A 14,137-nucleotide genomic window follows, 5' to 3' on the forward strand; every position below is an offset into this window, starting at 1 on the left:
TAGATAGATGATAGATAGATAGATAGATAGATAGATAGATAGATAGATAGATAGATAGATAGATAGATAGATAGATAGATAGATAGATAGATGATAGATAGATAGATAGATGGATGGATGGATGGATGGATGGATGGATGGATGGATAGATAGATAGATAGATAGATAGATGGATAGATGGATAGATGGATAGATAGATAGATAGATAGATAGATAGATAGATAGATACTTTAATAATCCTTCACAGGAAACTATGATTGTTACAGCAGCATTCACTTGTCATTCATTGCAGCAACCAAAATATCTAAAACATTGCAGACCTAAATATGAAATGAAGCTATAAACACCCATTGAATGAATAAATACCTACAAGTAGAAATGCAAAAATACATATAAATAATATAAATCAATACATCAGAGGTAAAAGACTAAAACTAGTTCATTATTATTTAAAAGAACAAGTAAAGACCAGGGCCCGTATTCCTAAAGATTCTAAGAATCCTCTCAGAGAGCTCCTAACTTAACCTAAAAATTCCTAGCAAGGATTCTTAGCTTAGGAGTGATTCCAGAACACTCTCAGAGAACTCTGAGCAAGGAGTGGACAGAAACTCCTATCTTAGTGAGGAGGTGTGGTTGACCCCCGTTGCTAGGTATGAGTCATCATTTCAAACGCTGTGATTGGTTGATCCTAAAAGTTAGATAAAGAGCACCCGCCCCATGTGTTGAGGCTATACAGTAGTCCTCGCAGGTGGCCCCGGTTCGAATCCCTAGTGGAGCAGTCCTATCCTGCATGTCTTTCTGCCTCCCATTTCCTGTCTCTCTCTCTCAACTGTTCTGTCAATTAAAGACCAAAATGCCCCAAAAATATACTTTAAAAAAAAAGCTAGATAAAAAATATACTTTTGGTGATAATGGGCAAAGGATGGACCCTCAAATCGATAAATTTAACCATAAAATCCAATCTTATGAAGACTGTGTAATTGTAAAAATTATTTCACATAAAAGAAAATATCTGTTAAATGAATAGTAAGCTATACTTTAAAATTATCCTACAAAATGTGTGAAAACTTGCACAGTATTCACATAGTGAAACTTAGATTTATTTGCTTATATTAATTACCATGCTGGTAATTTTTGCACTTTCAACATTTCAACTCAATTTGGTATTAACAAGGGTAAAATGGCTCAGCTTTAATCAGTGTCTGTGATTGCTGACCGACCTATAAGAAGCAGTGTTGGTTGGCTTTGAAATCTACCACAAACCAGTGAACAGCAATTGAGAAGAAAAGAACAAGGAAATCCAACTGGACAGAGGAACAGGAACAATCTGTAGCGTTTCATTAATTCACTGTCATCCAGTGTTTGGAGAATATCTCTCCTGCCTCTTCCTTCCACCATTTCCTCTGCTTAGGGAACTCCTAGCCACTTAAAAGTCCTCTTCCCTACTCTTAACAGATCCCACCTTAGGAGCTCTCTTAAGAGCTAGGATTCTTTAGGAATAGCTTATATCTTTACTAGGATCTACTCTTAACTTTTAGGAGAAATTCTAAGAAAACATCATGATTCTAAGAATTTTCTTAGAATTTGGCCACTAGGAGCAACTCTTTGCACTAAGAATCTTTAGGAATACGGCCCCTGGAGTATTGCACATTGAAGAGTTTTCTGGCGGCTGCAGGAAAGACTTCCTGTAGCGTTCAGTCTTAGATCTAGAATCAGCTGAAGCTGATTATTCAATACATCAGCAGTAGAGTTCCATTATTGTTCCATTATTTTATTTTTATTGTAATCAAAATGTTTTTTTTTAATTAAATGAAAAGATAACTCAGACTTGTGTAATTTCAGTGTCTAAAGGTTGTTGTCTTCTGGGAGGAACTAGTTGTGGCACCATTTCAGAAATGGGCTTATGAAGTGATTGGGAATAAATCTTGGTAATAAATGAATGTTTAACGTACCCCTAGGGGACGCGTACCACACTGTGGGAACCACTGCATTGGACCAATGTGTGTCGTTACTCTCTTATTCCAGTGCTCTAGGTTAAACTCCCATAAAGGCACATGGCAGTTCCTTCATTATTACTCCGGCCACACGAGTCACAGAGTTTCACAGCATTTTAGCTTCAGTGGGAACGTGGATCAATCACAGTAACTCTTGTCAGAGCTCTAGGGATGAATATAGAGAATGATCTTAGTGCTGTGTATTCAGGAAACATGATCTTCCCTCTGGCGCCACCGTCTGGACAAACTTTGTATTTCTCCATCCAATCATTTCAGTTTCCTTGTTGAACTGATAGCTGTGAAGTTAAATATAAATGACCTGTAGAAACACGTCACAAACCTGTTTACATGTTTAATTTGTCATTTAAAGACAGAATAAACAAACACAACTCAAGTCTTCACTGAACATTTCATTAGTTTTTTTATTAGGTCTTTTTGAACAACCTGGGGTAGTTCTTATTCTTTTCTATTAAAGATGAATAGTAATTGCTTCTAGCATTACGGAGTTCTTTTTTATATATTAATAAACTATCCTTCCAGGCTTGACGGTCTTCCTCATGTTGGCTGGAATGTGTTTTCCTTTCCAGCTGTCTGGTCTTCTGTTTCAGAGCGCGCAGGTTTGGGCTGTACCAGGGAGCTATTCTTTTCTGGTTGATAACTTTCTTTTTCAGGGGAGCTACAGCATCAAGTGTCCCAAGGAGTGCTGCTGCAGTGCTATCCACAAGATAGTCCACCTGTGTGGGGGTGAAACCAGCATAACTGCCCATAATATTGTTACAGGATGTGGTGAAGTCAGCATCACTGCCCATAATATGGTTACAGGATGTGGTGAAGTCAGCATCACTGCCCATAATATGGTTACAGGATGTGGCAGCAAGCTCTGCTGGAATAAGCTCTTTAAATCTAGAAACAGCAGTGTCAGATAGACATCTACTGTAGCGGGATTTTTTCCCAGGTAGGATATAATTTGTTAAAGTAAATTCAAATGTTATTAAAGAATGGTCAGACAAGACGGGGTTCTGAGGAAGAACTGTGACATGGTCAGCTTCTATTCCATAAGTAAGTACTAAGTCAAGGATATGATTAAAAGTGTGAGTGGGTTTGTTTACCCTCTGAGAGAAGCCGACTGAATCCAAAAGTGACTTGAACGCAGTAGCCAGGCAATCATCATCGACGTCCACATGAATGTTAAAGTCACCTACTATAATGACTTTGTCTGAGCTCATTGCTAAATTTGACAGAAAGTCAGGGAATTCTTCTAGAAACTCAGAATAAGGTGCAGGAGGACGATACACTACAGCAAGTAAGAGTGGTTTTTCTGCTTTCCAGTCTGGGTGAGAGAGGCTGACAGTAAGGCTTTCAAATGTATTATATGAACTATTATGCCTAGGGTTGATAATCAGATTTGACTGATAAATAGCAGCCACTCCTCCTCCTCGGCCTGTGTTACGAGGCACATGACAGTTAATGTAACTAGGAGGGGTAGATTCATTCAAACTAACATATTCATCTTGCTGCAACCAGGTCTCAGTTAGTGTTAATATGTCAATATGGTGACTTGTAATTAAGTCATTCACTAGGAGAGACTTGGATGGGAGAGAACGAATGTTGAGCAAACCACATTTAATAGTTCTATTAGGTTGGCTTGCTGGAGCAGTGGTTTTGATTTTAACTAAGTTGCTATAAACAACTCCTCTAGATTATTCACATATACACATGAGAAACACACATTCACATATACACATGAGAAACACACATTCACATATACACATAAGAAACACACATTCACATATAAACATGAGAAACATAAACATTCACATATACACATAAGAAACACACATTCACATATACACATAAGAAACACACATTCACATATACACATGAGAAACACACATTCACATATACACATGAGAGACACACATTCACATATACACATGAGAAACACATAAACATTCACATATACACATGAGAAACATAAACATTCACAAAGGCCTATACACATGAGAGACACACATTCACATATACACATGAGAAACACACATTCACATATAAACATGAGAAACACATAAACATTCACATATAAACATGAGAAACACACATTCACAATTACACATGAGAAACACAAACATTCACAATTACACATGAGAAACACATAAACATTCACATATACACATGAGAAACACAAACATTCACAATTACACATGAGAAACACAAACATTCACATGTGAATGTTTGTGTTTCTCATGTGTAATTGTGAATGTTTGTGTTTCTCATGTGTATATACATATACACATATACACATGAGAAACACATCAACATTCACATATACACATGAGAAACATAAATTCACATATAAACATGAGAAACATAAACATTCACATATACACATGAGAAACACACATTCACATATACACGTGAGAAACACACATTCACATATACACATGAGAAACATAAACATTCACATATACACATAAGAAACACACATTCACATATACACATGAGAAACACACATTCACATATACACATGAGAAACACACATTCACATATAAACATGAGAAACATAAACATTCACATATACACATAAGAAACACACATTCACATATACACATGAGAAACACACATTCACATATACACATAAGAAACACACATTCACATATACACATGAGAAACATAAACATTCACATATACACATGAGAAACACACATTCACATATACACATGAGAAACACATCAACATTCACATATACACATGAGAAACACACATTCACATATACACATGAGAAACATACATTCACATATACACATGAGAAACACACATTCACATATACACATGAGAAACACATCAACATTCACATATACACATGAGAAACACATCAACATTCACATATACACATGAGAAACATAAATTCACATATAAACATGAGAAACATAAACATTCACATATACACATAAGAAACACACATTCACATATACACATGAGAAACACACATTCACATATACACGTGAGAAACACACATTCACATATACACATGAGAAACATACATTCACATATACACATAAGAAACACACATTCACATATACACATGAGAAACACACATTCACATATACACATGAGAAACACACATTCACATATACACATGAGAAATATAAATTCACATATACACATGAGAAACACACATTCACATATAACAACATTTCATATCAAAAAAGAAACTTAGAACAGCCATCTATCTATCTATCTATCTATCTATCTATCTATCTATCTATCTATCTATCTATCTATCTATCTATCTATCTATCTATCTATCTATCTATCTATCTATCCATCCATCCATCCATCCATCCATCCATCCATCCATCCATCCATCCATCCATCCATCCATCCATCCATCCATCATCCATCCATCCATCCATCCATCCATCCATCCATCCATCCATCCATCCATCCATCCATCCATCCATCCATCCATCCATCCATCCATCCATCTATCTATCTATCTATCTATCTATCTATCTATCTATCTATCTATCTATCTATCGATCTATCTATCTATCTATCTATCTACGCTAAGCCTTTTGCCAGACCAGTGCAGAGGCAGAAAATGTCTCTTTTTCTCCACGTTTCTGTCTGCCTCAGACTGCGGGGCCCCTATCGCCGTGGTAACCACCTGGAGTTGCCGTGGTAACCAGGCCAGAGCTCGTTAACTTCATAAACAATCCACCTAGCTGGATTAAATGTTTATAAACACAGACACAGCTAAATCAGACTGACACAGGATGCAGCTACTAACTAACTATGTGTCAAGTCAGTCACACACACACACACAGACTCTAGAGCCAGCTTCATGTGATTACAGACACACACACACACACACACACACACACACACACACACACACACACACACACACACACACACACACACACCTTCATGTGATTAAAACACAGTTAACGTGCAACAGAATTTTAACTTAAACCATGATTTAATCTGGTTTTAAAGTTAAACCTTGTTGGTGTCAAATGCGTCAAATGCCTCTGGTGGGAGCAGCTGATAGAGTCCCCCCCAGCTGAAAGCAGCCCACCCCACCAGCCAGAGGGTCCAGGACCATAGGGACTGCAGTGGAGGAAGGCTGCCTTAACACCCTGCACAATGGCACCCAGTACACAGAAGTTAGACAGGACCAGTCAGCCCATCACCTGGTCCGTTCAACAAATCAGTTTATGCTACTGTGATTTATGTAGCCTAGTTAAATACTACAGTAATCATCATAGTGTATTGGCAGGAAAGACCATTTAAATCTGTATCAAATATCGATTAATGAATTAATCGATAATTTGCATGTTGGTCTTGGTTAAGTACCACCTTGAAAAAAAAAACAATGTTTTGTTGCTTAAGCTATTCAGTCATTCAATGGTATACTAAAATCCATGTGAAAAAAATGCTTCTCACTGTTCTCAGGTCAAATTTTTATATGCGATTAAAATGCAATTAATTGCGATTAATTAATTACAAAGCCTCTAATTAATTAGATTAATTGTTTTAATTGAGTCCTGGCCCTATTACACAAGATACACACACACACACACACACACACACACACACACACACACACACACACACACACACACACACACACACACACACACACACACACACACACACACACACACACAGGTAACCTAATGTGGTTACAGCTCCTCCATATCAGTGCTTATAGAAAGATGATCATGTGTCTGTCTGATCAGCTCTGTCTTGACCTTAAGATCGTGGGTTTGATTCCCATGTTGACAGAGATGGCAAAATCGGCAGTAGCCTTGGCCCATTCAAAATTTCCCGAGAGGAAATTTTCTAGTTTCTCTATTCTGTGCTGCGCTGATCAGAGCGGCGTCCCTAGCAACGGTGTGTTACACTTGACGACCATTCATTATACAGAAATAACCATGTCTATAAGTCTATGGAAATAACAGCCCGTAGAGAGCAGCAATTGATCAGAGAGCAGCATTCCTGTAATGAATAAATATATAGAGATAAAAGCTATATGTTAGAGAAAATAAATATATATATAAACCAGAGAATCAATTCATATCAGGTCAGAGAGAGAGAGGGAGGAGAGAGAATAAATAAATAAATAAATATTCCATTCACAAAATACAACCAACAGTAATGTTCAATCTTATTAGTGAAAAGTAATCCCCAGAGCCAGCTGTTTTCCATGGTTTTCTGCTGATTAGAACAGAAATAATATGCTGCTCAGTGCTCTGCATCCTGTTACTTCTGCTGCTCCACTGAGTAGAACCACCGCTTCATTTCTGGCGGAGCAGCTGTGTGTCTGTGTTTACAAACATTTAATCCAGCTAGGTGGATTGTTTATGAAGTTAACGAGCTCTGGCCTGGTTACCACGGCAACTCCAGGTGGTTACCACGGCGATAGGGGCCCCGCAGTCTGAGGCAGACAGAAACGTGGAGAAAAAGAGACATTTTCTGCCTCTGCACTGGTCTGGCAAAAGGCTTAGCGTAGATAGATAGATAGATAGATAGATAGATAGATAGATAGATAGATAGATAGATAGATAGATAGATAGATAGATAGATAGATAGATAGATAGATAGATAGATAGTGTAGGAGCCATTTTGCCTGTTCTCTGTTTGACCACCAGGGGGGGTATTGTGTTGGGTGAAGGTGATATAGGTGAGGGTGTAATTGGCCTCCGGTGTGTGTGTGAGGAGGAGAGCACAAAGTTTTCTGACCGTGTCAAGCCCGTGTCAAGCCCGTGTCAAGACCGTGTCAAGCCCGTGTCAAGCCCGTGTCAAGACCGTGTCAAGCTGGGAAAGACGTGTAAAACCGTGCATAGGACACGCAAAGTGAGTTACCGTGATTGAGTGTTGAACAGTGTGAATTACACTTACCTGAGAGCAGCAATCCTGTGCTTACCTGGACTTTATGTGTAAATAAATAATTATTATTATGCAAACGACCTCACGTGAATGGACATTGGTTTGTGGACACGCGTCCGGAAGAGTTCCACACCCACACACACAGGAACTTAAACGTACACGGCTTTATTGGTAAAAAGACTGTACAGATAGGGTTACCCTAACCCTAACCCTAACCCTAGTCTCTTTTTGATATGATATGTTGTTTTTACCTAATTGCCTTGGATGAAATTTGTATGGCTGTTCTAAGTTTCTTTTTTGATATGAAATGTTGTTATATGTTTACTACAGTTTGTAAGTTTCTTTTCCTTGTTGCCTCTGATGAAATGTGTTATCTCTTTCAAGGTGAAAATAAAGATTTTGATATTTGATAAGTTTGTGTGGCACTGCTGTTCTCTGTCTACTACTTTTAACCTGGCTACTGTGTTGAATGAAGTACTGTTAAATCATCTTAGATTGATATTGACTTATAACATGACTGAGTTGGTTTGAATATGTTATTGACCATTATGAAAGTAACCGGTCTCAATAAAAAAATTCTTCAGAAAAACTTTGTCAATAATGCATATATGGAACAGCAATGATTAAAAAAAACATTAGACCTCTTACACTGTAAACCCTAATAAGTTCAGTTAACTCAAAAAAATTGTTGAAACTGATTACATCAAAAATTTTAATTAATGTTGACTAAATATTTTGAGTTAAAAAAGATATCTTGATTAAGTATGCTTTACTTGTAATCTTAAAGCAGATATCAGCTTCACGGCCGTTTCGGCTAATGCTGCGTTCAAGGCAGGCTTTTGAAACCGTAAGTTACAGCTTCAAGTCACAACTACGACTTGGTAGCGTTCCAGGTAACCCGTAGCTCGTGTTTTTACCATCCTGTTGTCTGTGAAAGTTCCCTATAACGGCCACTCGTAACTTCCGACCCGTGAACTCGTACCAGATCGAACTGGTATGACTTCACAGGAAGGAAAAACACAAAGTACGAGTTTCTTTGAACGCACCATGAGTTAGCAGCCCCCGCCCTTGTCAGGCATCAATTGGTCCTCGTGCTACGTCACCACATTCACGCGCATCCCTTGGCTGCACACACAGCCCTTCATGCCGTTCTCTCTCCTCATTGGATAACACTTGTATCCCACAAGGAAAATTTTCTCCTCGGGTTACAGCAGAGCAGAGTGACGGAGAGACTCGTGTTTAGGCTGAAATACTTCATGTAAGTGATTGCTGACGGAAAATAGGACTATTTAGGACTTATATTAACAAAAACATTCCACTGATATCTGCTTTAAGTGGCACTAACTTATGGTAGACAGGTACAAAGTGTCCTCTGTCCCCCAGTCTGGACAGACAGACAGGTACCTAGTGTCCCCTTCAAAATAAAGGTAGATGTTTGTATTAAAGCTCCTTCAAAATAAAGGTAGATGTTTGTATTAAAGCTCCTTCAAAATAAAGGTAGATGTTTGTATTAAAGCTCCTTCAAAATAAAGGTAGATGTCTGTGTTAAGCTCCTTCAAAATAAAGGTAGATGTTTGTATTAAAGCTCCTTCAAAATAAAGGTAGATGTCTGTGTTAAGCTCCTTCAAAATAAAGGTAGATGTTTGTATTAAAGCTCCTTCAGTATAAAGGTAGATGTTTGAATTAAAGCTCCTTCAAAATAAAGGTAGATGTTTGTATTAAAGCTCCTTCAAAATAAAGGTAGATGTTTGTATTAAAGCTCCTTCAAAATAAAGGTAGATGTTTGTATTAAAGCTCCTTCAAAATAAAGGTAGATGTCTGTGTTAAGCTCCTTCAAAATAGAGGTAGATGTTTGTGTTAAAGCTCTTTCAAAATAAAGGTAGATGTTTGTGTTAAAGCTCCTTCAAAATAAAGGTAGATGTTTGTGTTAAGCTCCTTCAGAATAAAGGTAGATGTTTGACTTAAAGCTCCATACAGTATAAAGGTAGATGTTTGTATTAAAGCTCCTTCAAAATAAAGGTAGATGTCTGTGTTTAGCTCCTTCAAAATAAAGGTAGATGTTTCTGTTAAAGCTCTTTCAAAATAAAGGTAGATGTTTGTATTAAAGCTCCTTCAGTATAAAGGTAGATGTTTGAATTAAAGCTCCTTCAAAATAAAGGTAGATGTTTGTATTAAAGCTCCTTCAAAATAAAGGTAGATGTTTGTATTAAAGCTCCTTCAAAATAAAGGTAGATGTCTGTGTTAAGCTCCTTCAAAATAGAGGTAGATGTTTGTGTTAAAGCTCCTTCAAAATAAAGGTAGATGTTTGTGTTAAAGCTCTTTCAAAATAAAGGTAGATGTTTCTGTTAAAGCTCTTTCAAAATAAAGGTAGATGTTTGTATTAAAGCTCCTTCAGTATAAAGGTAGATGTTTGTGTTAAAGCTCTTTCAAAATAAAGGTAGATGTTTCTGTTAAAGCTCTTTCAAAATAAAGGTAGATGTTTGTATTAAAGCTCCTTCAAAATAAAGGTAGATGTTTGTATTAAAGCTCCTTCAAAATAAAGGTAGATGTCTGTGTTAAGCTCCTTCAAAATAAAGGTAGATGTTTCTGTTAAAGCTCTTTCAAAATAAAGGTAGATGTTTGTATTAAAGCTCCTTCAGTATAAAGGTAGATGTTTGTATTAAAGCTCCTTCAAAATAAAGGTATATGTTTGTGTTAAAGCTCCATACAGTATAAAGGTAGATGTTTGTATTAAAGCTCCTTCAAAATAAAGGTAGATGTTTGTATTAAAGCTCCTTCAAAATAAAGGTAGATGTTTGTGTTAAGCTCCTTCAGAATAAAGGTAGATGTTTGACTTAAAGCTCCATACAGTATAAAGGTAGATGTTTGTATTAAAGCTCCTTCAAAATAAAGGTAGATGTTTGTATTAAAGCTCCTTCAAAATAAAGGTAGATGTTTGTGTTAAGCTCCTTCAGAATAAAGGTAGATGTTTGACTTAAAGCTCCATACAGTATAAAGGTAGATGTTTGTATTAAAGCTCCTTCAAAATAAAGGTAGATGTTTGTGTTAAGCTCCTTCAGAATAAAGGTAGATGTTTGACTTAAAGCTCCATACAGTATAAAGGTAGATGTTTGTATTAAAGCTCCTTCAGTATAAAAGTAGATGTTTGTGTTAAAGCTCCTTCAAAATAAAGGTAGATGTTTGTGTTAAAGCTCTTTCAAAATAAAGGTAGATGTTTGAATTAAAACTCCTTCAGTATAAAAGTAGATGTTTGTGTTAATGCTCCTTCAAAATAAAGGTAGATGTTTGTGTTAACGATCTTAAGGTCAAGACAGAGCTGATCAGACAGACACATGATCATCTTTTTATAAGCACTGATATGGAGGAGCTGTAATCACATTAGGTTACCTGTGTGTGTGTGTGTGTGTGTGTGTGTGTGTGTGTGTGTGTGTGTGTGTGTGTGTGACCATAGACATATAAAGAGTAGACGCCGCATCGAACGCTGGGCCTATTGGCGCTGACGAGCGGTGGGGCCGCCATCTTGGACCGGTCGCCCGCTCCACTCAGTGTATCTGTTTGGTAGGTGCAATTGATAGTTTCACTAGTGTCAGTGCATTTAATCAATAACTTACTGAACATTATCCCGCCTATTACACAGCGTACGAGTGAAATAATTCATTTGAAACATAATTTTGATCAATATATAAACCAGAGAATCAATTCATATCAGGTCAGAGAGAGAGAGGGAGGAGAGAGAATAAATAAATAAATAAATATTCCATTCACAAAATACAACCAACAGTAATGTTCAATCTTATTAGTGAAAAGTAATCCCCAGAGCCAGCTGTTTTCCATGGTTTTCTGCTGATTAGAACAGAAATAATATGCTGCTCAGTGCTCTGCATCCTGTTACTTCTGCTGCTCCACTGAGTAGAACCACCGCTTCATTTCTGGCGGAGCAGCTGTGTGTCTGTGTTTACAAACATTTAATCCAGCTAGGTGGATTGTTTATGAAGTTAACGAGCTCTGGCCTGGTTACCACGGCAACTCCAGGTGGTTACCACGGCGATAGGGGCCCCGCAGTCTGAGGCAGACAGAAACGTGGAGAAAAAGAGACATTTTCTGCCTCTGCACTGGTCTGGCAAAAGGCTTAGCGTAGATAGATAGATAGATAGATAGATAGATAGATAGATAGATAGATAGATAGATAGATAGATAGATAGATAGATAGATAGATAGATAGATAGATAGATAGATAGATAGATAGATAGATAGGGTTACCCTAACCCTAACCCTAGTCTCTTTTTGATATGATATGTTGTTTTAACCTAATTGCCTTGGATGAAATTTGTATGGCTGTTCTAAGTTTCTTTTTTGATATGAAATGTTGTTATATGTTTACTACAGTTTGTAAGTTTCTTTTCCTTGTTGCCTCTGATGAAATGTGTTATCTCTTTCAAGGTGAAAATAAAGATTTTGATATTTGATAAGTTTGTGTGGCACTGCTGTTCTCTGTCTACTACTTTTAACCTGGCTACTGTGTTGAATGAAGTACTGTTAAATCATCTTAGATTGATATTGACTTATAACATGACTGAGTTGGTTTGAATATGTTATTGACCATTATGAAAGTAACCGGTCTCAATAAAAAAATTCTTCAGAAAAACTTTGTCAATAATGCATATATGGAACAGCAATGATTAAAAAAAACATTAGACCTCTTACACTGTAAACCCTAATAAGTTCAGTTAACTCAAAAAAATTGTTGAAACTGATTACATCAAAAATTTTAATTAATGTTGACTAAATATTTTGAGTTAAAAAAGATATCTTGATTAAGTATGCTTTACTTGTAATCTTAAGTGGCACTAACTTATGGTAGACAGGTACAAAGTGTCCTCTGTCCCCCAGTCTGGACAGACAGACAGGTACCTAGTGTCCTCTGTCCTCTGTCCCCCAGTCTGGACAGACAGACAGACCTAGTGTCCTCTGTCCCCCAGTCTGGACAGACAGACAGGTACAAAGTGTCCTCTGTCCCCCAGTCTGGACAGACAGACAGGTACCTAGTGTCCTCTGTCCCCCAGTCTGGACAGACAGGTACCTAGTGTCCCCTTCAAAATAAAGGTAGATGTTTGTATTAAAGCTCCTTCAAAATAAAGGTAGATGTTTGTATTAAAGCTCCTTCAAAATAAAGGTAGATGTCTGTGTTAAGCTCCTTTAAAATAAAGGTAGATGTTTGTATTAAAGCTCCTTCAAAATAAAGGTAGATGTTTGTATTAAAGCTCCTTCAAAATAAAGGTAGATGTTTGTATTAAAGCTCCTTCAAAATAAAGGTAGATGTCTGTGTTAAGCTCCTTCAAAATAAAGGTAGATGTTTGTATTAACGCTCCTTCAGTATAAAGGTAGATGTTTGAATTAAAGCTCCTTCAAAATAAAGGTAGATGTTTGTGTTAAAGCTCTTTCAAAATAAAGGTAGATGTTTGTATTAAAGCTCCTTCAAAATAAAGGTAGATGTTTGTATTAAAGCTCCTTCAAAATAAAGGTAGATGTTTGTATTAAAGCTCCTTCAAAATAAAGGTAGATGTCTGTGTTAAGCTCCTTCAAAATAGAGGTAGATGTTTGTGTTAAAGCTCTTTCAAAATAAAGGTAGATGTTTGTGTTAAAGCTCCTTCAAAATAAAGGTAGATGTTTGTGTTAAGCTCCTTCAGAATAAAGGTAGATGTTTGACTTAAAGCTCCATACAGTATAAAGGTAAATGTTTGTATTAAAGCTCCTTCAAAATAAAGGTAGATGTCTGTGTTTAGCTCCTTCAAAATAAAGGTAGATGTTTCTGTTAAAGCTCTTTCAAAATAAAGGTAGATGTTTGTATTAAAGCTCCTTCAGTATAAAGGTAGATGTTTGAATTAAAGCTCCTTCAAAATAAAGGTAGATGTTTGTGTTAAAGCTCTTTCAAAATAAAGGTAGATGTTTGTATTAAAGCTCCTTCAAAATAAAGGTAGATGTCTGTGTTAAGCTCCTTCAAAATAGAGGTAGATGTTTGTGTTAAAGCTCTTTCAAAATAAAGGTAGATGTTTCTGTTAAAGCTCTTTCAAAATAAAGGTAGATGTTTGTATTAAAGCTCCTTCAGTATAAAGGTAGATGTTTGAATTAAAGCTCCTTCAAAATAAAGGTAGATGTTTGTGTTAAAGCTCCTTCAAAATAAAGGTAGATGTTTGTATTAAAGCTCCTTCAAAATAAAGGTAGATGTCTGTGTTAAGCTCCTTCAAAAT

This window comes from Trachurus trachurus (assembly GCF_905171665.1).
Source record: "Trachurus trachurus genome assembly, chromosome: 4".
Classification (NCBI taxonomy): Eukaryota; Metazoa; Chordata; class Actinopteri; order Carangiformes; family Carangidae; genus Trachurus; species Trachurus trachurus.